General features: G+C 47.7%; 1 protein-coding gene across 2 annotated transcripts in view; it reads left to right on the top strand.

The window, feature by feature from the left end:
* LOC144893597 (uncharacterized) overlaps nt 1-21933 on the top strand; it is a 65681-nt gene that overhangs the window by 22291 nt on the left and 21457 nt on the right. The window contains exon 1 of one of the 2 annotated variants that reach the window (XM_078784247.1): nt 11368-12131. The exons of the other annotated variant lie outside the window; for it this stretch is intronic. The gene's annotated coding sequence lies outside the window, so the exon portion shown is untranslated. Of the gene's footprint in view, nt 1-11367; nt 12132-21933 lie in introns of those variants that run through there. 2 annotated transcript variants of the gene reach the window in all.

Below are 21933 nucleotides of genomic sequence, written 5' to 3'. Positions count from 1 at the left end.
TGTAGGAATATTTGGGGGACAGAGCACAGAGAGAGCTGGGGGAGCAAGGCCGGAGAGGAGTCGGTAGAAGACAGAAAGACCACCTACCTGCCTGCGGTGAGTGAGTGAAAGGCCCTCAGAGATAGCTTCATCGCGGGAGATTCCAATGATTCTGAAGGCTTTGGTTTCAACAGCGTGAAGCCGAGCTAGGTGTGAGGCAGGAGCACCAGTCCATAGGGGAGAACAGTATTCCATTGAGCTGCGGATGAAAGCCTTGTATGTGGTGAGGAGCTCAGGTGTGCCTAGGAAGGACTTTGCACGACGGAGGATGCCCAGTCGGCGACTGGCTTTGCAGGCCAGCTTGGAAATGTGGTTTTCCCAAGAAAGATCATGGCAGATAGTGAGACCCAAAAGCTTGAGCAACAGAACTTCTTGGAGAGGATTGTTGAGAAAGTAGATGGGAGGGTTGTCCAGTCGATCTTTTCGGAGAGACATAGTAAGAGTGTGAGATTTGTCAGGATTGAAAGACATGTTCCACTTGTTTGACCAGTCTGTGATTTTGTCCAGGTCTTCAGAGAGTGAGGAGGCTGCAGACTGCCGATCTGAGGGAAGAGGAATGGAGCGGCAGAGAGTGGAGTCATCAGCAAAGAGATAGAGAGGATTTTCCAGAGAGTCGGAGAGATCATTGATAAAGACCAGAAAAAGCACAGGGCCCAGCACACTGCCTTGGGGAACTCCAGCCTGAACAGGGAGGGGAGATGAGAGAAATCCATTCAGGGCCACACGTTGACTACGACCAGAGAGGAAGTCCGCAAGCCATGCATGGAGATTTCCATGGATACCATAGGAGTAGAGTTTGGTGAGCAGAGCTGGGTGCCAGACCGTATCGAAGGCACGTGATATGTCGAGGGAGACAGCTCTGATTTCCTGTTTGGCATTGAGGACCTCCATCCATTGTTGAGACAGGAGAAGCAGCATGTCCAGAGTAGAGTGACCTGGTCTGAATCCAAATTGATGATCAGAGATCAAGCCATTGGAGAAGAGGAAAGATTTCATATCCAAAGCAATGATGGATTCCATGACTTTGCTGATAATTGGGAGCAGGCTGATTGGTCTGTAGTTAAAAGGATCTGTTTTTGCACCTTTTTTGTGTAAAGCGGTAATGTTTGCTGATTTCCAGGATGCTGGCAGATGACCTTGAGCAAAAGATAGGGTGAAAAGAACAGAGAGAGGGTGAGATAGAGCGGCAGAGCAGGATTTTAGGACCCGTGGGCTGATGCCGTCTGGTCCAGTTGCAGAATCAGAGTCGAGGTTAGACAAAAACTCCTCCACCTTGTCAGGAGAGAAGGACACAGAGTCCAGGAGCAGTTGGGTTCGACTGGGAAAGGTGGGAACAGAGAGAGATGGGTTTGGGGCTAAAGATATTGAGGCAAACACAGAGTTGAGGCATTCGGCTTTGTCACGTGCGATGTCAACTGTGTGGCCATTTGAGGTAAGGGAGGGGATGGAGGGGGAACAAACACCAGAAACGGATTTGACCAGACGCCACCAGGATTTGGAGGAAGGAGACAGGTTTGAGAGTTCGTTCTTGAGTGAGGAGAGATAGTGCTTCCTGGCACTCCTGAGGGTAGACACACACTTGTTCCGAGCTTGGTGGAAGGAACTGAGATTGCCTTCAGTTGGATTAGCCTTCCAAGAGGCAAAGCCAAGTTGTTTCAGGGCAACTGCCTCACCACAAGATTCGGTGTACCATGGACGGGAGGAAGGGTAAGACAACTGAAGACGAGATGGGATAAATCTGTGCATGAGAGAGATCAGTTTGCTTTGGAAGAATTCCCAGGAAGAATTGATGTCAGAGGCAATGGAGATGGGAGACCAATCCAGACGATTGATGGCTGCTTGAAGCCCGTCCCAGTCGGCCTGAGTGAAATGCCAGACTCTTCGACGCTGAGGAGGCTCTCTGAGAATGGCCAGAGAGATGGCCACCTTGACAAGCACATGATCAGAAGAACCGATTGGAGCAGAAGAAGAGCAGCAGACATTAGCAGGGAAGTTTGTCATAACCAAATCTAGAAGAGAAGAAACTCCATTGGCTGAGATCCGGGTCGGGAAATTGACAGATTGTGTCAATCCCAGTGAGTCACAGAAGTCCTTTGCTGAGGTGCCATGACTGGTGAGAGAGGAACCCACACCTAACCAGGTGGCATGATGACAGTTGAAGTCACCACATATGAGGAAGAGAGAGTTGGGATGAGTGGATAGAAGTTGGTCCATGTTGTCAGAGAGTGAAATGTAAATTGAGTCATCACTGTTTGGGGGACGGTACAGAGCACATATGAACAAAAGGTGGGAGCGGAGAGGAAGCCGTAGCCAGAGGTACTCCTGGGGGTGAGGAGGAGAGAGGGCAGTGCAAGGAGAATGAGGAAGAGAGTTTTTGATAAAGATAGCCACCCCACCACCAGGACGAGGCTCAGGTCTATCATACCGGAAGAGGGAGTAACCAGGATGAGATATTGAGGAATCGGAGACATCTTGAAGGAGGAAAGTCTCTGTTAAGCAGATCAAGTCTGGATTGTCAGAAGCAACCTGTATGGAGAGATCAGTCAGGTTTGAGCGAAGGCCCCGGATGTTTGAGGTCCATACCGTTAAAGAAGAGAGAGGGGGAGCATCGGGTACAGGACAGGGGAGGGGAGGAGTAGGGTAAGATGAAGGATGAGAGGGGGAGGTAGGGGGAGCAGTTGATAGTGTGTCAGAGATTACAGAAGAGTTCCAAGAAAGGGAAGGATGAGGAGGATGAAAGGTTTGGTGGTGAAGGGATGAGGCAGAGTGAGGGGTTGTTTGAGGGGGGGAATGGGACAGTAGAAGGTTGGGGGGGGTGGAGGCATGAGATAGAAGGGAGACGAGGTGGGGAGGAGGGAGAATTTGAGAGGAATGGTATGGGGGGAGATTTGAATGGGAGGAGTTGGGGGGGAGTTTTTAAGGGGAGGAGTGAGGCGGGAGTTTAGGAGGGGAGGGGCAAGGGGGGAGTTTAGGAAGGGAGGGGCAAGGGGGGAGTTTAGGAGGGGAGGGGCAAGGGGGGAGTTTAGGAGGGGAGGGGCAAGGGGGGAGTCTAGTAGTGGAGGGGCAAGGGGGGAGTTTAGGAGTGTAGGGGCAAGGGAGGAGTTTATGAGGGGAAGGGCAAGGGGGGAGTTCAGGAGTGGAGGGGCAAGGGGGGGGATTTGGAGGGGAGGGGCAAGGGGGGACTTTAGGAGGGGAAGGGCAGGGGGGGAGGGGCAAGGGGGGAGTTTAAGAGTGGAGGGGAAAGGGGGGAGTTTAGGAGTGTAGGTGCAAGGGGGGGGATTTGGAGGGGAGGGGCAAGAGGGGAGTTTAGAAAGTGGATGATTAATGAAAGACGAACATTGATAACAAATTGGGTTTGTTGTGATTTTCAAGTTAGCAATCCGATTCAGAACGATGGAGGAGGGATGGAATGAATGTGAATTTAGACCATGTAGTGAGGGAGACGTATAAGATATTGAATTTCTTTTTTTTGACGTGGAATGAGTTGGAGAGGAAATTGAGAAAAGCCTTTTAAATAGGAAGAAAAACAGCGTGTTGTAATATACCACTGAATAAACCACTGAAGGGGAAAGGTTAAACATGTTTAAAATAATATTTAAACAGAACCGTGAACAATCTTATATGCACAAAAAATACCAACAGGGGGAGGGCCGAGAGGGACCACCACAAGTCACGTGAACAGGGCAAAAGGTGGATGGCAAGGAGATAATGGGGGCGGGGCGAAAAGCACCGCGATACACCTGGACAGAAAGTACAGGATGAGACAACGGCACACGTGGAGAAAGGAAAAATAAATGTTTTTTTTTTTTGGTGGGGAGGGGGTGGGGTGGGGATTTAAAACGTTAGACAGAGAGTATTACGTTCGGTGTAGAAGGGAAAAACTGAGAGCCAAGCAAAACACGATGTAGGGGACTTAAGTTAACAAACACCGACAGGGGTACAAGGCCGCACACGAGCCGCAGAACAGGATTAATTAATTACGAGTTACAGGAAATTCAAACCAAAACTAACTATAAACAAACAATAAAGCATGGACGATAAAGTAACGAGTTGAAATTTGACAAACACACGAATGAAAAAATAACCACTTTGGATGCCCGGAGAGAAACCAAGCCTCCAGGTCGGAAGCTTCAACAACTAGGCCGCGTGGCCGCGCGTGGCACGAGAAGGAAGCCGTAGCCAGAGGTACATATGTTGAAGGCAGCAGGAAGTTGGGGTGTGAAGAGAATGACAGAGATCTGTAATCTGGTGGTGAAAGAAGGCCGCATTCCAGTGGATTGGGAACTTAGTACCCTCGTCCCTCTATACAAGGGGAAAGGTGACCCTCTGGAGTGTGGCTCGTACCGAGCGATAAAGTTATTGGAGCATGGAATGAAGGTATTGGAAAGGGTGTTGGAGAGGAGGATAAGGAAGAAAGTGAAGATCGACGAAATGCAGTTTGGATTTATGCCAGGAAGAGGAACGACAGACGCGCTTTTCATTGTGAGGCAGTTGCAGGAGAAGTACATGGAGAAGAGGAAGAAGTTGTTTCTTGGGTTTGTTGATCTGGAGAAAGCATTCGATAGGGTTCCACGCAAAGTATTGACATGGGCATTGAGGAAGTTAGGAGTGGAGGAATGGTTGATCAGAGCAGTGATGGCAATGTACAAAAGAGCGCGCACAGCTGTAAGGACGAAGGACGGGAACAGTGGTGAGTTTGATGTGAAGGTGGGAGTGCATCAGGGGTCGGTACAAAGTCCACTACTATTTGTAGCTGTGATGGAGGTGCTGGCTCAGAACGTATTGGAGGGTTTACCATGGGAGTTGTTGTATGCAGATGATCTGGTGTTGATTGCTGAAAGTATGGATGGACTGAAGGAAAAGATGAACAAGTGGAAGGAATGTATGGAGACAAAAGGTGTGAAGGTGAACATAGGAAAGACGAAGGTGATGGCAAGTGGTAAAGCATGTGGTGAGGTGGAAAGAACTGGGAAGTGGCCCTGTGCTGTGTGTAGGAAGGGTGTCGGAGTGAACTCCATTCAATGTACAATGTGCGCTGAGTGGGTTCATCAAAAATGTAGTGGTCTGAGTGGGTCATTAACCAGTGTGGCAGCTACATTCAAATGTAAGGTGTGCACAGAGGGAGCTGCAGATGGAGGAAATGTTGAGTTGGATCTTGGAGACGGCGTGAAGCTGGAAGGTGTGAAAACATTTTGCTACCTCGGAGACGTACTGAATGGAGAAGGTGGATCAGACTCGGCAACGGTTGCTAGAGTGAGATGTGCATGGAAGAAGTTTCGGGAACTGAGTGGCATGCTGATGAGGGGAGTGTCGTTGAAGCTGAAGGGAAAGGTGTATGCTGCATGTGTGAGAAGTGTTATGCTTTATGGGAGCGAGACATGGGTAATGAACGTAGAGCAGCAACGAAGGTTGGAAAGGGTGGAAATGCGAATGGTTCGACGGATGTGCGGAGTATCGTTGAGAGAGAGGAAGACAAATGATGAATTGCAAAAGATGATGGGAATAGAGCCTGTGATTGATGCTGTGAAGAGGAACAGGTTGAGATGGTTTGGTCATGTGTTGAGGAAGGCTGAAAGTGACTGGTTGAGAAGAGTGATGGAAATGAATGTAGAAGGAAGTAGAAGACGGGGAAGACCGAGAAAGACTTGGCTAAAGATGGTGGAAGAAGAAATGCGGGCAAGGGGGTTAACAAGGAGAAATGCAGAAAATAGGGCAAAATGGAGAAGATTGTCATGGGGACCGCAAGGCTAACCCCCGCTCTAGCAGGGAAAATGGCCTTTAAAATGCATGTTGTTGTTTGTTGTTACAAACTCCTCTGGGACATTTGAGCCTCTATACTCCTCAGTAGGGGAAGAATGTTGGTTCTGGGGCACAATCCATTTAACATGTAAGTGAATGGGGAAAGCGCATTGAAACGCACTAAATCATCCCTTTTTTTCTCTTTTTCTGAGCCAATTTACCTACTACTAAAACACATTGAAGTCAATGGTCCGCATTTAGCTTATTAACTCTCCCCATTTTTCATAATACTCGTACAGAGACCCAACTAATATTTGTGTTTCATTTTGAGGTAACAGCTTAATTCTCTTAAAAGAACAATCACCATCTAAAATATTGATAAATATGGTATTGGAATTTAACTCCTGGTTTGGGTATCGCCACTGAGCTGATATAAAATGATACACCTCTCTTAATGACCTTGTCTGAAATCCCCCTGAGCCACATATCATTTTAAGATTATAGTAAATTATTTTTCCCTCGATTTCTTGACAACCATAAAAATTTTCTGTCCACTCTAGGATATTACCTCCCAGAGCCTCCAACTTATTAGTATTGAAATTTATTCTTTTATTTGTTTATTTACCTTCACCCCCGTTATTTCCTCAATTATACCTATTTGGTATTTCTCACATTCGTTATGCTTTCCATTTATATACCAAAGTTGATTACACCTCCATTCCTTGGTTTGGTTATAACCTGGTTCAATCATTTATATAATGGTAAAAAGGTGGCGGTAGCCCTTTAAAATCCCTAACCCCCCTTTAAAAAAAAAAAAATCTTGTCACTTTTAACCATAAGGGCCACCATCAATTCCATTCTCTGAAATAAATCTCTTATCATCAAAAGCCCCCAATGCTTTCTTATTCACCTCTTCAGTATATAATTGATTATTATAACTTCTTATCGCATTCATTTTTCAAAACTCTTCTGTCTTTAATGTGTTACGTGGTCCTCCCGGTAACTACCTGGTCTTGGTGACCCCCGGACCGTGGGAGGACCCCACCAGAAAGATCTCTGATTTATACGCTTTCGTAGCGCAATCAATATGAAAGACACAATAATTCAAGTCAATTAGAAACCCCACACCAAGGATCCGGATTACTCAATAATATATTCCCCAATCAATCAACAACCATCAACAATCAATCACCAATATTACTAAGATGGCCATCTCATATATTTCCCCCCTTTCCCCACTCACGACCCCTCAATGGTCACTGTCCCTCACAATGTCTCTGGGCCCCTCCAGACCAAGGGGAAGGTCGACTTCTCCGCACACGGGCGGTTGAACGATCCCCTGGCTGACGTGCTCCAAACGTGCACGTCGCGTACGGGGAACAGCTGCTGCAGCGCACACCTCCTTGCAAAGCAAAGCGGGCAAAGCAAAGCGCGGCTCGCAAAGCGCGCGAGGCCCAAGGTGCGACCCGTACGCGTCCTTGTAGACGTGGAGGCGAACTGTGCCGGACGCTTGGTTCCGTGCACGAACCCACGGCAACTTGACGTGTAACCGGTAATTACCCCGCACAGGTAACTCCTCTCGCCAGACGGGCTTTCAAACGTAGCGTTCCCCACGCTGCTCAATATCGACACCGCTCGCGTCGGAGCTGGGCGATGAGACGAAGATGGCCGCTTCTCCCGGACCTTGTCTTCTTCTTTTCTTCCGGTTCACCATCCCGTTTCCGGTCTCCTGTTATCCAGAGCGCCTCTAACCATTTAACCACAACAACCTTTAATAGAATAAACATTAATAAGGAATGACCTGAATAGTAATTCACATAAATTCACATAAATCCGTAACACTCCCCCCCTTCAAGAAAGAAAGTTTGAACCCAGCGAAAACTTTCTTTGCCGGCCAACTTTGATAAACAAACCCGATAACTTACACCCCCAAATCCTCAGTTCCCCCCGGGCACAATTATCACTTAAAAATAAAGCAACAAAATTTCACAAAAACCCCCAGATTAATTCACTCTGGACAAAGCGTCAACAACTTCTAGTTGCTCTTGGATGGAGGCCCAGCTGAGTACTCACTACATGGACGCCTTAAGGAATGTGGGGTTCACGGTTAGTCCGGGGAGGAAAGTTCATTACATGGACGCCTTTAAGAACGTGGAGTTCACGGTTAGTCCGTGTAGGAACGTTCCCTACCGGGACGCCTTTTAAGAACGTGGCGTTCACGGTTAGCCCGTGTAGGAGCCCAGGCTCGGCGGCTCCGCCGTATATAGAGTGCTTCAACTTCTCCGGACTCCTAACAGTTACGGTGGGACCCCTTGTCCCAGCAGTCACCAGACTGGCGGTCTCCTTCTCGGCCAGTCCTCTGCCAATCATTCTTTTGGGAGATGCCGTAACTCTGGGAGCCTCCATAGTAATATCGGCTGCTGCCAACACCAAAACTACCGCCAAGTGGTCCTCTTCTGTAGACCTCTCGACGCCTACGAAATGCCTTCCCTACTGTTATGGTCCGACCCTCCAAATCCTTACCATTCCAATTCTTCTCTGCCTCCCTGGCGTCTCTTGTGCTTGCAAACGTGACAAAGCCGAACCCTCTTGACCGTTGCGTTTCCCTGTCTTTTACCACCCGCACTTCCACCAGCGGCCCATATCTGTTGAAGACAGAGGTCAGAACTTCTTCCTCTGTGTTGAAGTTCAGTCCCCCTACAAATAACTTGGAACTTTTGTCGCCATCCCGAGCTGGGGTGGTGTTATTTCCCCTGTGGGGCTCTTTACCCACCCTTGGGTTACCATAAATTTGCCCCCCGGCCAAATCATTCCCGATAATCACCGATACTCCCTCTACAGGAAGCGTGGCTTGCAAACCGACGGTGACCGGTCCTGACACCAAATCGGATTCCAAATGGATGACATGAAGTGGGGCACTAACACAGCCACCGATCCCTTGTAACCGAACACTATCACCAGTTGCGGTACTCTTTGACAATGGCAAAATGCCTTCAAGCATTAAGGATTGATGGGCTCCTGTGTCCCTCAATACCCTAACAGGTCTTGGGTTAGTCAAGTCTCCCTCGAGTGAGACAAACCCCTCATAAATAAATGATTGGTAACTCTTCTGTGGGCGATTTCTTACGCTAGCCATCGCATTCGGAGTTGTAATAGTCGGACTCCGCTCTGGGTTGTCCCTTTTCATGAGGTAACAACTGGACATCAAGTGTCCAGTTTTTTGCAAAAGGCGCAAGTAGGCCCGGAGGAAAAACTCGTGGTCTGCCTCGGGCCCCCCGGGAAATAAGTTTGTCTTGGGCCCGTAGCCCTCTGATTTCGAACAGTTGGGGTATCAGCGTTGTCCCCATAATCCTCTCGAGGCCGCCGCCATGTATTGTCGTTCTCCGCACCGGGTGTTCCATAACTCCCCTGCTGAAGTCTAGGCGAGGAGCTAGGTGTGTGGACCCCTATCCGGTGTGTTAAGGCATAATCATCTGCCATGGTGGCTGCGTCCTACAACTTTGGTACTTTCTTTTCCTGCAGGTACACTTTGATGTCCTCGTGGACACACTGTTGAAATTCCTCCACCAGCATCAGGTCACGCAATGCTTCGAAGTCGTTCCCGACTCCTTTCGACTCACACCACCGATCAAACATGTTTTCTTTCACTCTGGCAAACTCCACATGGGTCTCACTCTCCCTCTTCCTGGCATTCCTGAATTTTTGCCGGTAAGCTTCAGGAACCAACTCATAGGCTTTGAGGATGTGCTTCTTCAATACCTCATAATCTGCACATTGGTCCATTGGTAGCGCCGAATAAATCTCTTGAGCTTTACCCACCAGCACACTTTGCACTAGTATGGTCCAGGCCTCCTCCGGCCAGTTTAACTGGGCGAGCCACTTTCTCAAAGTGTGGAAAAAATTGAGTGACTTCCTTTTCACTGAAGGGTGGAACCAGCCTCACATGTCTGCCCACATCCCAGGTTTTCTGGCTAGGTGTCGACTCCGTCAGCAAGGGTGGTACCTCTCCCCGTTCTCTCATTAAATCCAGCTCCTTGAATTTAATTTCTTGCTGAAGCGCCATGTCACGTTCCTTTAATTCCCTTTCGGCTTTTCTCGCCTCTGCTTCGAGTTCCCTTGCAGCTCTCCTCTCCTCTGCTTTTCTCCCTTCTAACCTTTCCTGGAGTTCTCGTTCCACTCTCCTTTCCTCTGCTTGTTTCTCTTCTCTCCTCTCTTCTGCTTTCCTTTCTTCTTCTGCTCTTTCCTTTTCCGCTTTCCTTTCTTCTGCTGCTCTTTCCTTTTCTGCTTTCCTTTCCTCTTCTGATCTTTCCTTTTCTGCTTTCCTTTCTTCTTCTGCTCTTTCCTTTTCTGCTTTCCTTTCTTCTTCTGCTCTTTCCTTTTCTGCTTTCCTTTCTTCTTCTTTGATCCGTTCCTGGAGTTCTTGTTCCACTCTCCTTTCCTCTGCTTGTTTCTCTTCTCTCCTCTCTTCTGCTTTCCTTTCCTCTTCTGCTCTTTCCTTTTCTGCTTTCCTTTCTTCTTCTGCTCTTTCCTTTTCCGCTTTCCTTTCTTCTTCTTTTAACCTTTCCTGGAGTTCTCGTTCCACTCTCCTTTCCTCTGCTTGTTTCTCTTCTCTCCTCTCTTCTGCTTTCCTTTCCTCTTCTTTGATCCGTTCCTGGCTCCGTAATTGCAACTCCAGTTTCCGGAGCTCAACGTCTTTTGGTTCTTCGGGTAGCCACTGCCAGGCTAACTCGTCCCATGTTCCTAATCCCACCATAGATTGTATCACCGTGGTCTGCAACTCTGCCTTCCTCAAATTAGTTCGGACCTCCAAGTTAAAATGTTTGGCCAATTTCAAGAGGGCCGCTTTTAGTAACGCTCGGAACTGTGCCTCACTAGGTGTTACCGCAAGGTTCTGTGCAACAAACGCCATGGTGACTATCGTTAACACCTGTTAACCTTCACCCAAGACTTTACCACAATTTCTAAAAAATTTACCAATTAATAATTAATTAATTAATTTTAATTAATAAAAATTAGTATTTTATTATGTTATACAATTTTAGATCCCGGAATTCAATTGGACGAGCCCCCAATTTCTGTTACGTGGTCCTCCCGGTAACTACCTGGTCGTGGTGACCCCCGGACCGTGGGAGGACCCCGCCAGAAAGATCTCTGATTTATACGCTTTCGTAGCGCAATCAATATGAAAGACACAATAATTCAAGTCAATAAGAAACCCCACACCAAGGATCCGGATTACTCAATAATAGTGTTGCGGATATGAGGACTGTATTTTTTTTTGATTGCGTGCTTTATTATTATTGTTATTCTGCGCCTCCTGCCTCCGAAGCTGTGTAAAGGTCAAAGGGCATCCCATAATTAGTCCACAAGCATACACGTCAGCCAATAATAGAATACCCCTGTTCGATAGTTATATCTTATTCTGTGTTTTAGGGTAAGGCTGTGTCTCCCATTAATAGAAGTACTCCATTGCACCAAGCAAAAGAGATAGATTCCCTTCATTCCCATTCCCAAAACCTCCATTCCCCCTTTTCGTCGATTAGAAATTACCTCCCCTCCAATAACCGCCATTGACCACGAGGCAGGGTCGGAGAAGAAAGGCTTGTCTCCACCTCGTCATAGAGGGGAGGAGTGAGCCAGCCCCACTCGACCAACCATGAGCCAGGGGTTTGGCTAGGGAGGGTGGAGGAAGAGCTATCGGGGAGGTTCGCAAAGGTTGAGGGGCGGGGCCTATATAACCCGCAGCGCGACGCTCCCCAAGCAGTCGAGCTTTGAAGAAGAAAGAGATGAGTACTGAGCATTGAGATGAGAAGAGGCTGCGCTTTTAGAGAGAGGCGCTGAGAGGAGGGAATGAGCAGGCGTGACCGCAGCTAAAATCCGCAGCGCGACGCTCCCAAAAGAGAAGCTGAGACAAGCTTTGGCAGAGATGAGCTTTTACCGGCAGAGAAAAGGGAGCCCAAGCCGTTGAGGAGAGAGAGGGTCCAAGAAGCAGAGCTGAGTTGTGTGGTTTTGGTCGTCAGTGGTTGCGTTGTGGTGGTCAGTGGTTGCGTTGGTTGCGTTGAGTTGTCGGTGGTGAGGAGTGATTGGACCAAGAGAACATAGAGAACATCCAAGGAGAGGACATCCCAGAAAGCACAAAGCCTGCTGTAATCCTGGAAAAGCACGCGACGTCCACAGCAGCAGCAGCAGCGGCGGCCACAGCAGCAACCACACTCAACAGCCGCTTGGGGCCTGGACGGCGGTTTTGAGCAGGGCCGCGAAGGAACGGCGGCTGCTAAACGCGCCGATCGTGCTGCACAATACAACTCCTAGCCATCCTCTCCTTCCAGCCAATTCCTGTCATCATTCCCCGCGTGAGTCTGTCTTTTGTTTGTTCTGTCCCTGGGTTAATGAAGACTGTAGGTAAGCTAGCGTTGCACTGTGTATCTAATCTCGTCTGTAAATAAACGTGACTGCTTTCTTTTTGCTTGTGTGTATAATAAATCCAATTACTCTTCTGTACGTCTTCTCGTCTTATTCCTTTTCCTCTTTGCATTCGGTCGTTTTAGAGTTTTCCAGATTGGGCAGCTGCGGTGCGATACGGCCAAAGTTTGGGGTGAATCGGGTGAGTTGGGGAAGAATCGGGGGAACTGTTAGGTCGCGGTAATACACCACCGCTCGGTCAAAATAACATCTTGTCCGCGACCCGTAACAATATATTCCCCAATCAATCAACAACCATCAACAATCAATCACCAATATTACTAAGATGGCCATCTCATATATTTCCCCCCTTTCCCCACTCACGACCCCTCAATGGTCACTGTCCCTCACAATGTCTCTGGGGTCCTCCAGACCAAGGGGAAGGTCGACTTCTCCGCACACGGGCGGTTGAACGAACCCCAGGCTGACGTGCTCCAAACGTGCACGTCGCGTACCGGGAACAGCTGCTGCAGCGCACACCTCCTTGCAAAGCAAAGCGGGCAAAGCAAAGCGCGGCTCGCAAAGCGCGCGAGGCCCAAGGTGCGACCCGTACACGTCCTTGTAGACGTGGAGGCGAACTGTGCCGGACGCTTGGTTCCATGCACGAACCCACGGCAACTTGACGTGTAACCGGTAATTACCCCGCACAGGTAACTCCTCTCGCCAGAGGGGCTTTCAAACGCAGCGTTACCCACGCTGCTCAATATCGACACCGCTCGCGTCGGAGCTGGGCGATGAGAAGAAGATGGCCGCTTCTCCCGGACCTTGTCTTCTTCTTTTCTTCCGGTTCACCATCCCGTTTCCGGTCTCCTGTTATCCAGAGCGCCTCTAACCATTTAACCACAACAACCTTTAATAGAATAAACATTAATAAGCAATGACCTGAATTGTAATTCACATAAATTCACATAAATCCGTAACAAATGTGAAACAATTATAATAATTCTCAAAGTTTATACTATCTTTAATTCCACCTTTATTCCTTTTAACTTGTATGCAACTTTGTCTTCTGCAATTATTGTGAATAAAATGAACCTAAAATCCCTTCTCCATGTAAATCATACAATTTATAAGTCCAAGTAACTGTATCCATTACATCAACAATTTAAAAAAACTCAGGGGTCCTTTCCATCTGTATATTCTTACAATATCACCAACTTTGAACTTAGGTTTTGGGCAATTCCATGAGAAACGGCCCGCGGAGGTCAAATTTTAAGTTTGACTGAAAAAGTTCATGTTATGTACCAAATGAAAGCTGAAAAAATGTACTTTCAGATAATATCAAGATCACTGAGTTAGCTTGCTCTGTTGGCTTACATCACTCGTTGCAATTAATGAAGTCATTCCACTGAAAAGCACAGTAAAATTGGCCCTCGATAATGCAAAGAACTATTAATTCATTAGTCTCTCAATTCATTGGCATGAAGTCAACAAATGCTATCCATCAGAAGATACCTGTATGAAGATTATTTCAAAACCAATTGAAAAAATACGAGTTGGCCTTCTATGCTTAATTAACACTCAAATTAGGAGTCGGATGTCACTCCGTGACGTGTCACTCCATAACGAAAATTTGACATTTGTTTACTTTTCTCTTTAACTGGTGGATGAAAAACCAAATAAATCCAGTGTCATTAAGAACTTATACCACCCAATCATTGTACAGTATAATAATACATTTTTAAAAAATCTACAAAAAATAAATTAAAAAGAAAACCTATCACTCCGTAACGTTACGGAGTGACTCATTCTGTCAAACAATTGATAACTCAGCCTGAAAAAAGGTGGCGACAGAGTAGCTGTCCCAGAATTCATTGCGTGCCAGATTTTACTTCCGTATGACAAGTTTCAAGTTTACACGTGGTCATCTTGAGCGGTTTTGAAATCGGTTTACATCCAGCAATCGGTGAGTATAAACTACACCTCTGTTGTCACCTGCGGATACGCATTGAAGAGGAAAACTAGACAAATCACCGCGCCACCGCGGACCGCCAACTTTGCAGTGGACAAGCTGAGTGAAGCCGCTTACAACCTCTACTGTCAGTTTTTGTGGCCAACACATTTCATGATCTTTTAGATGATTCGTAGAAGGGTACGGTGCAATTCAAATGGATAATTTGTCGATGCATTCATATTACAGAAAGGATGCCATTGACTGCTGCCGAGCGACAAAAGCGTTTTCGAGACAGGCACAAGGAAAAATGCAGGGAGCTGGATGTGAAACGCAAGAGAGGCGCGTGCTGCTAATGTTGCGAAGGCAAGGGAAAATGAACGTGCACGTCAGCGGAGATGTCGGGCGAAGGGCAAAAACACTGACTCCCGATATTTCATGGATGTCGCCAGGGAAGAAAGACTTTGTGGTCATTAAGACTGGGAAACGGAAGGACAAGGTTCAAAAGAGTTTCCTAATGATGACAATATGAGAGGCATACAGTTTGTTTTGTGAGAAATATCCAAACATCAACATCGGCTATCCAAATTCGCAGTACTTCGTCCAGCCAATGTGTGCCTCAATTCAAAGTTTCCGCACAATGTCTGCCTCTGCAGATATCATGAAAACATGCGCCTCTTATTGGAGGCCTTGTCATCTCATGTACCTGGACTTTCGACCAACTTTCGTGAATTCCTTGAAAGCATTGTATGTGATCAGGATTCGGACAACTGCATGACAGGAAAATGTCAGGAATGCTGTGTTTCCCTCGCGGTCCCTCTGTGCTGTCTTTCCCGCGCGGTCCCTCTGTGCTGTCTTTCCCTCGCGGTCCCTCTGTGCTGTCTTTCCCTCACGGTCCCTCTGTGCTGTCTTTCCCTCGCGGTCCCTCTGTACTGTCTTTCCCTCGCGGTCCCAACTGTACTGTCTTTCCCTCGCGGTCCCTTTGTGCTGTCTTTCCCTCGCGGTCCCTCTGTGCTGTCTTTCCCTCGCGGTCCCTCTGTGCTGTCTTTCCCTCGCGGTCCCTCTGTACTGTCTTTCCCTCGCGGTCCCAACTGTACTGTCTTTCCCTCGCGGTCCCAACTGTACTGTCTTTCCCTCACGGTCCCTTTGTGCTGTCTTTTGCTCGCGGTCCCTTTGTGCTGTCTTTCCTTCACGGTCCCACTGTGCTGTCTTTCCCTCGCGGTCCCAACTGTACTGTCTTTCCCTCGCGGTCCCTTTGTGCTGTCTTTCCCTCGCGGTCCTTCTGTGCTGTCTTTCCCTTGCGGTCCCTCTGTACTGTCTTTCCCTCGCGGTCCCTCTGTGCTGTCTTTCCCTCGCGGTCCCTCTGTGCTGTCTTTCCCTAGCGGTCCCTCTGTGCTGTCTTTCCCTCGCGGTCCCTCTGTGCTGTCTTTCCCTCGCGGTCCCTCTGTGCTGTCTTTCCCTCGCGGTCCCTCTGTGCTGTCTTTCCCTCGCGGTCCCTCTGTGCTGTCTTTCCCTCGCGGTCCCTCTCTGCTGTCTTTCCCTTGTGGTCCCCCTGTGCTGTTTTTCCCTCGCGGTCCCTCTGTGCTGTCTTTCCCTCGCGGTCCCTCTGTGCTGTCTTTCCCTCGCGGTCCCTCTGTGCTGTCTTTCCCTCGTGGTCCCTCTGTGCTGTATTTCCCTCGCGGTCTCTCTGTGCTGTCTTTCCCTCACGGTCCCTCTGTGCTGTCTTTCCCTCGCGGTCCCTCTGTGCTGTCTTTCCCTCGTGGTCCCTCTGTGCTGTCTTTCCCTCACGGTCCCACTGTACTGTCTTTCCCTCGCGGTCCCACTGTACTGTCTTTCCCTCGCGGTCCCTCTGTGCTGTCTTTCCCTCGCGGTCCCTCTGTGCTGTCTTTCCCTCGCGGTCCCTCTGTGCTGTCTTTCCCTCGCGGTCCCTCTGTGCTGTCTTTCCCTCGCGGTCCCTCTGTGCTGTCTTTCCCTCGCGGTCCCACTGTACTGTCTTTCCCTCGTGGTCCCTCTGTGCTGTCTTTCCCTCGCTTTCCCTCGCTGTCCCTCTGTGCTGTCTTTCCCTCGCGGTCCCTCTGTACTGTCTTTCCCTCGCGGTCCCCCTGTGCTGTCTTTCCCTCGCGGTCACTCTGTGCTGTCTTTTCCTTGCGGTCCCTCTGTGCTGTCTTTCCCTCGTGGTCCCACTGTGCTGTCTTTCCCTCGCGGTCCCCCTGTACTGTCTTTCCCTCGCGGTCCCCCTGTACTGTCTTTCCCTCGCGGTCCCCCTGTACTGTCTTTCCCTCGCGGTCCCTCTGTGCTGTCTTTCCCTCGCGGTCCCTCTGTGCTGTCTTTCCCTCGCGGTCCCTCTGTGCTGTCTTTCCCTCGCGGTTCCCCTGTGCTGTCTTTCCCTCGCGGTCCCCCTGTGCTGTCTTTCCCTCGTGGGCCCCTTGTGCTGTCTTTCCCTCGTGGTCCCACTGTGCTGTCTTTCCCTCGCGGTCCCCCTGTGCTGTCTTTCCCTCGCGGTTGTCAGCCCTTTCACGAGCCTCGATTCAGTATAAAAAAAAAAAAAATAAGCCATACCAGGTTTGCCACAGTGTATTCTGTCGACGACGAAACAGCTAACCTGCCGCTGAAGTGGTTTCAGTGGGAGACAATTGAGCAGCAGGCCACAAAAGTAGCTAGAGATGGGACTGTTCAGGATGCCCTGCATGAGGTATTGCAAACAACTTCCATGCTTCAGCTTGCACTCATTCATCAAGAGGAAGCAGAGCTACTTCTTTGAAGATAGAAGGAAGGCAGTTGATGGTGATCGCATTGTCGTCCAGGTCGATTTTGCGGAGAACTATGCTGCGATAGAACAGAATGAAATCCAGAGTGCTCTTTGGAGCCACGTCCAAGTCACTCTATTCACAGTGCGCGCCTGGATTGATGTTAATGTTACCGAGTCTTTCGTTATTGTTAGCGATGACCTCCAGCATGGCAAATATGCTGTTCATACCTTCTTGTCCAATATCATCACCACACTAATATCACGCCACCCCAGGATTAGGGCGAGTGACTTTTTTTCAGATGGGGCAGCCAGTCAATTTAAACAGAAATTCTTGTTTTCCAATCTAACATTCCTTCAAGAATTGTTCATGATTCAATTATCCTGGAATTTCTTTGCGACATCTCACGGTAAGGGTGCTGTTGATGGGATAGGAGGTGAGGTAAAGAGGAGAGTTTGGTTGGCAAATCTGGCTGGGGATCCTGTATCTGATGCAGAATCCTTCTTCCACGTAGCAGCGGCACAGTGCAAAAAGATCGAAGTTTTATTCATCGCAGCAGGAGACATTCAGAAGTGCCAGTCGCAATTGGACGAGCGCTGGCAGTTAGTGAAGTCGCTTCCGAATACACACCAAACACAGTGTGAAACCTGTGAGGAAATATGTTGTGAGCGCCTCGATGTACTCAACAGCGGCAGAATTTGAATTGGTGAGTCTTCACCCCGAGTGCCATGTATCATCCCTCATCCATGGAATGTCAAAATACTGCTAGTCCAGCACCTGCTGAGCGCCCCAGGTCAGACAGTCAACCCCAAGTGCACCCTGGTGACTTTGTGACTGTGCAGTATGTCACAAAAAAAATCTAAGAAGTTGTTTGTTGGCCAGGTGACTCAGATAGTAGATGATGGTTGTTTGGAAGTATCATTTTTGCGAAAAGCGGGCCTATCTGACTTGGCATATACATTCCCAGAGGTGGAAGATAAATCCTGGATTGATCCCAACCAAGTCGTCAGATTCCTTCTTCAGCCATCCCTCGACCATCGCAATCATCATGTATTTGCTGAATGCCCTTTGGGAAAGGGAACCTTTTGCAGGGCAGTCATGTGAAGTTTTGTGATGTGGCCAACTGATTAATTCCAAACTTTGTTTTGTTTCTGGTCATCCACTCCTACAATTTCAAATTGTTCTCAATTTGTTTAGTCTATTTCTTGACTTTTGTATATGTTTATTGTATATTTTCTCAGTTCAGATTTTTATTTTTATTATTTTCTAACGTGTTAGATGTTGAAACGCCAGCACAAGTCAGTTGGGTTCAGAATGAAAGTGTGGCGTAATCTAGAAATGATTTGTTGCTTTGGGAGAAATCTCAAAATTGACGCGCCACTCCGTAACGGGATTTTACGTCACTCCGTAACGGGACTATTGTAATTATTTCAGAGTAATTAGGTCATGTCTGGAATTTTGAAACCCCTGTACTGAAGGTACAACTATTAGTGTATCTTCCCAGTATTTCATTACAATTTTATAACTATTGTGAGAGCAGAGTTTTCAATAAATGTTGTTATTGTTTAATAAATCACAAAAGACAGTGTCACTCCGTAACACAGTTTTTGAATGTTAATTACTTGACAATGGTCCAACTTACAGGAACTCCATTAATATCTCTGGAAAGTGCAATTCTTCCTTTACAATATGATAGATAGAGAGTAGGTACTAGTGGCTTTATCGCTGTGCTAGAGCAATCAAAGTTCACAAAAATGACTCAAAGTGTCACTCCGTAACGTCGTGGAATTGCCCTTTTCTCAAATTAATCTCCTTTTCATGTTCTAATTTTGTAAATGTTTCCGATGGTTTTGATTTTGTTGATGAATGAATTGTATTATTGTAATGATCGACAATATCCTGAATTAAATATACCCATTGTTTAGAACCGAGTTGTGTGAATTTTTTACATAGTTTCTCTTTCAAAGTACGATTAAAACGCTCAATAACAACTGCCTTCCCTTCATTAAAGGTGCTGTATAATTTAATACCCTCCCCCTGAAGAGATTTTATGAATATTTTGTTATAGAACTCTGCTCCCTCATCAGTCCATAACTTCTTTGGTTTCCTTTTGCTTTTACTAAATATTCCACTGAAAGCTAAGATAAGAGTATCACCCCTTTTGTTGTCCCCTGTCGCACCGCGGAGCGAAATGGGGACTATGGTTTTCCTGTCCGTCCGTCCGTCCGTCCGTCCGTCTGTGCGGGCGTGCATGAATGCGTAAGCGAAGGACCGCATTCGAATTTGGTGTGGAGGTGCAACCCACGTCAAAATCCAAGATGGCCGCCGCCATGTATGTCTGAAGCCATGTATGTCTGAACCTTGTGAGCTGAATATCTTGAAAAATAAGTGAAGTACCAACTTCGAATCTGGTGTGTGGGTGGACCTCGGCACAAGGAAGAACGCTATTTAAAATTGGGTCGCCACATCAAAATCTAATGATGGCCGCCGCCATGTACGTCTGAACCTTGTGAGATGAATATCTTGAAAAATAAGCGAAGTACCAACCTCTAATTTGGTGTGTGGGTGTATCTCGGCATAAGGAAGAACGCTGTTGAAAATTGGGTCGCCACGTCAAATTCCAAGATGGCCGCCACCATATATATGTCTGAACCTTGTGAGCGAAATATCTTGAAAAATAAGCGAAGTACCAACTTATAATCTGGCGTGTGGGTGTATCTAGGCACAAGGAAGAACGCTATTGAAAATTGGGTCGCCACGTCAAAATCCAAGATGGCCACCGCCATGTATGTCTGAACCTTGAGATGAATATCTTGAAAAATAAGCCAAGTACCAACTTCTAATTTGGTGTGTGGGTATATCTCGGCATAAGGAAGAAAGCTTTTCAAAATTGGGTCGCCACGTCAAAATCCAAGATGGCCGCCCCCATATATATGTCTGAACCTTGTGAGCGAAATATCTTGAAAAATAAGCGAAGTACCAAATTCTAATCTGGTGTGTGGGTGTATCTGGGCAGAAGGAAGTACGCTATTGAAAATTGGGTCACCACGTCAAAATCCAAGATGGCCGCCTTGCGTCTTTCACTTTGTCAACTCGCATCTTCACCGACGGGGGACCTAGGCGTAACGCTTGTTTTTTAAAGGAACAACCCGACGTCATGAATTTTCGAAGCTCCACACGGTCTCCACGTTTTCAAAGTAAAGTCTGTTCACAATTGTATTTTGTCGTAACTGTATTTTATCTTTCGGCGTGTGAACTTATAGTGTGTCTCTTGGATGTTTCTCGGTGTTTATCTCTGTGTTTATCATAAATTAATAGTTTGTTTGCCGCGCGGCGTGTGAGGCCTTGCAGCCTCAGGCTTCTCCCGTCGAAGTTTGTTTCTTCCTTCGCTGGTTTTGCTAGGTTTTTTGATTTTCCCTTCTCCCCAAAACTTCACCGAACATCTACTATTTGTCTGACATTTTAACCCCCAACCCCCCCCCCCCCCCAAAAAAAAAAAAAAAAAAAACGTATTTCCCTTTCTCATGTGCTTTTGTCCCATCGTGTGCTTTTTCCTCTGCCCACGTGCGCTGTCTCGCCCCACCCCCATTTTCCCCTTGCCTTCCGCCTTTTGCCCTGTTCAAGTGACTCGTGGTCATCTCTCGAGGCTCCCTCTCCCCATTGGTATTTTTGTGAATATAAGATTGTTCTTCACGGTTCTGTTTAAATATGTTTAAACTTTCCCCTGGAATGTTTTATTCAGTCGTATATTACAACACGCTGTTTTTCTTCCTATTTAAAAGGCTCCTTTCAATTTCCTCTTCAACTCATTCCATTTCAAAAAAAATTTCAATCTGTTATGATTCCTAATCACTCCATGCTCTAAATTCTCATTCATTCCACCCCTCCTCCATCGTTCTTAAACGGATCGCTAACTTGAAAATCACAACAAACCCAATTTGTTATAAATGTTCATCTTTCATGAATCATCCACTTTCTCAACTCTCCCCTTGCCCCTCCCCTTCTAAACTCCCCCCTTGCCCCTCCCCTCCAAATCTCCCCCATTGTTCCTTCCCTCCAAATCTCCCCTCTTGCCCCTCCCCTCCAAAACTTCCCCCTTGCCCTTCCCCTCCTAAACTCCCCCCTTGTCCTCCCATTCAACTCTCTCCCCCAACCCCTCCCCTTCAAATCTCCCCCCCCCCAACCATCCCTCCCAAATTCTCCCTCCTCCCACCTCCTTCTCAAAGCTGCCTCCCCACTTTGTCTCCCTTCTATCTCATACCTCCACCTCCCCCAACCTTCTACTTTCCTCTGCCCCCCCCCCCTCAAACAACCCCTCACTGTGCCTCATCCCATCACCATCAAACCTTTCGTCCTCCTCATCCTTCCCTTTCTTGTAACTCTTCTGTAATCTCTGACACACTATCAACTGCTCTTCCTACCTCCCCCTCTCACCCTTCATCTGACCCTACCCCTCCCCTCCCCTGTCCTGCACCCGATGCTCCCCCTCTCTCCTCATTAACGGTATGGACCTCAAACATCCGGGGCCTTCGCTCAAACCTGATTGATCTCTCCATTCAGGTTGTTTTTTTTTGTTTTTTTTTGTATACAAGATCGAGGCTCGTGAAAGAGCTAACATTAATCACATAAAAAGACAAACCGACACACAAAACACAAAAAACAAGGGGAGCGGCAGACAAGATGGGGAGAGAGGGGGAAGGACACAAAAGAGAGGGGGAAGAGGGGGAAGGACACAAACACAACATTTGAGAGCAGGGACATCGGGAGGACATCAGGTTGCTTCTGACAATCCAGACTTGATCTGCTTAACAGAAACTTTCCTCCTTCAAGATGTCTCTGATTCCTTAATATCTCTTCCTGGTTAATCCCTCCTCCGGTATGATAGACCTGAGCCTTGTCCTGGTGGTGGGGTGGCTATCTTTATCAAAAACTGTCTTCCTCACTCTCCCTGCACTGCCCTCTCTCCACCCCACCCCCAGGAGTACCTCTGGCTACGGCTTCCTCTCCGCTCCCACCTTTTGTTCATATGTGTTCTGTACCGTCCTCCAAACAGTG

Source organism: Myxine glutinosa, chromosome 1 (assembly GCF_964187855.1).
Source record: "Myxine glutinosa chromosome 1, kmMyxGlut1.1, whole genome shotgun sequence".
NCBI lineage: Eukaryota > Metazoa > Chordata > Myxini > Myxiniformes > Myxinidae > Myxine > Myxine glutinosa.
The sequence above is the reverse complement of the archived record's forward strand: the minus strand, read 5'-3'. Positions and strand labels throughout refer to the sequence as shown.